We start from the raw sequence: 2,734 nt of genomic DNA, 5'->3' as shown, positions 1-2,734 counted from the left end.
GTAAAATCATCTGGCATTAGAGTAGACAGACATAAAATAGTAAAATAATAGGTCTGGCTGGTTTGGACGTCAAAGGGTTAATAGTGGCAAAGTACACGTATCTCGAAAAGTTAATTATAAGAACCCAATGACAGTGCCTATTTTGTTGCAACCAACTATCACTATTCCATGACTAAATATTGCATGATCTCGTGATTCATTAATTATGTGCTTGATATGACAATATTGACAGTCCGCCCACTCTGCATATGTAATTAAAACCAGGGACTGTCACTACTACTACTACTACTACTACTACTACTACTACTACTACTAATAATAATAATAAAAATAATAATAAACTAAAACAATGCATGATTATGCTATTAATTTTGATGAGTAAATGGTACACACCTGTCTGCACCTTGTCAATACACAGAGGCTACTATCAATGGCAATGTTTAATGGAACTCCACGCTTAAACAACTCTCTCCAATGTTCAAGTATCTCAATTGCCAGAATGACTTTGTCACAAAGCTTTGAAAAGCATGTGAATAAAAAATATTTTGCATTTCAAGCAAACAGTTAACAATACAAATTAAAAATATATAACATAAACTTTAATCAACAATAATAATTTTTTAAAGTACAATTCAAGAAGGCAAGACCACTGTACCAGTGAAAGACAATACTGAATGTAAGAATTGACAATATAATTATCAATAACATTGCTACGGTATGTCCTTGAAATTTATACACGTTACCGGTAATTTGTTTTGAACTTGACATGTGATTTATGTCACTTGACAATGGAATAGTCTCAAAGAAGTCATTAAACAGAAACCATTAATTCATTTGCCTTTTTATAGTCCTTGCTCGGTTATCCTTGTTTAGCAAAGGATTAAGAGTGAATCAAGATGAGTACAGTAGTTCACTGGTAAAGCACTACAACCCCTGTTAAGAGCTCCCATGATTAATTCAAAATTTAAGTGACGATATTAATAATAACTGTTATTATTATTATTATTATTATTATTATTATTATTATTATTATTATTATTATTATTATTATTATTATTATACCTTGGTTAATGGGCCACACTTGATGCATAGCTTGCATTCCTTATTTGTGCACACTTTAACTTGAATTTCGACTGAACTGAAAATCCAGGGAGTCAGGAGGTAAGACACATCATCAGGTCCTTGCCCAGGATGTCTTCTTCCGGCTGAGAGGGGACTTGCACAAAGATCACAGGTACTTTGAGATGGCACAAAACAGCTAATGTCTGAAAGGTCACGACAAGCAGTGAAGAATCCTTGTGGGACTGGATATGGGACCTTTCTCTTCATGTTCAAAGCAATTGTTGAGCTCCTGCTGACAGTGAGGGACTCTTGCTCAATATCTGGTGTAGAGCTCACCGCTGGAGATGCATTGCTTGTTGATGTAGTGTCAGGGGGAATCAAGGACAGTCTTAGAACACAAAACAATATGTGAAGGTGTGCACAAATATGGCGAACCTTTAACTGCTTGCTGTTACCGCTTTTCTTTCCACAGCTCTTGTTGGTACAGAACCATTGCCCATCAGAGTCCTTTAGGATATGACAATATCCAGTGGGATTTGATGGCCCGTGAGAACCCCCATGAAACACTGCATAGCAATTGCCAGTAATCTGTACAACATGTCTAAAATCCTGTGGGGGGTGCATAGTTTCCAGTAGCATGGTACCAGTTCTGTTGTCACATTTGTAATTAGTTATATCCTCTTCTGTGAGGTTTTTGGCTGAAGTGGGATGGCAATATGATTTGACCAATTTTGTGTGATCGCATGCAAAAGACACATCACTTGCCATGTGAACTGCCCTCTTTTCTTTGCACTTGTCAGAATGGCAGACAAAATTGCCTTCTGCTTGCACAACAAACACTCTATTGTGTGGATACGTTAACTCAACAGAGAAGATCTTCAGATCTTCCGAGTCCACAACAACAACACACTTCTCAGATGGTACATGTAATTTTTGCTTTTTAGGCTTGGGTACATATGAGCCTCCAATTTCATGGGCACATTTCTGGCAATGCTTTGGTTTCCAAACATTAAAATATGAATGACCACAGTTCGAACATTGACTTGTTCCTCGCGACGTCCACTTGGAATACTTTTCCTGCCAAAAAAAATTGAATTGTAAAACGATTTTGATTTTGCATTCAATGTTTTAATTTGTTGAGTGTACTGATAATTATGTCTATTTTACGAATATTAATAATTGTAATAACCACTGGTTCGCCTCGGTTACTTCTTAATTAAGTTACTTGCGGCCTAGTCCACCTTTAAATATTTTGTAATTCATGCATGGAAGGTTTTTATTTTAAAAAGTTGAGGTTGAAGTTGATGTTGATAAAGGAAACTTTGAAACGTCATTGCTTACTTTCCAATCAAACTTGTCACAAGAAAAATAGACCGATGCTATTCAAATAGTTTATATCAGCATTCCCTTTGTCAATGAATTGCAGGTTTGCATGTGACGAACAATAAACCTGCATCCAACATGGCCGCTGTGCCACGTGGGTGAAACTCGTGCTAGAAAGAAAATTCTCGCTCGATCTACAGAATCGCTTGACGAAGGAAAATCGGAAGCCAGTGGTTTCGCTCCGTTGCAACTTTTGTCAGTATCGCAAAATATTTCGCTACCAGCGTCGGTTCTGGCGTGACATAACTAACCAGCCAATCGGAAAGCCGGCACATCCGGTACCGAAGGG

Source organism: Montipora foliosa, chromosome 14, assembly GCF_036669935.1.
Source record: "Montipora foliosa isolate CH-2021 chromosome 14, ASM3666993v2, whole genome shotgun sequence".
NCBI classification, from domain to species: domain Eukaryota; kingdom Metazoa; phylum Cnidaria; class Anthozoa; order Scleractinia; family Acroporidae; genus Montipora; species Montipora foliosa.
Note: the sequence above shows the minus strand (reverse complement) of the source record.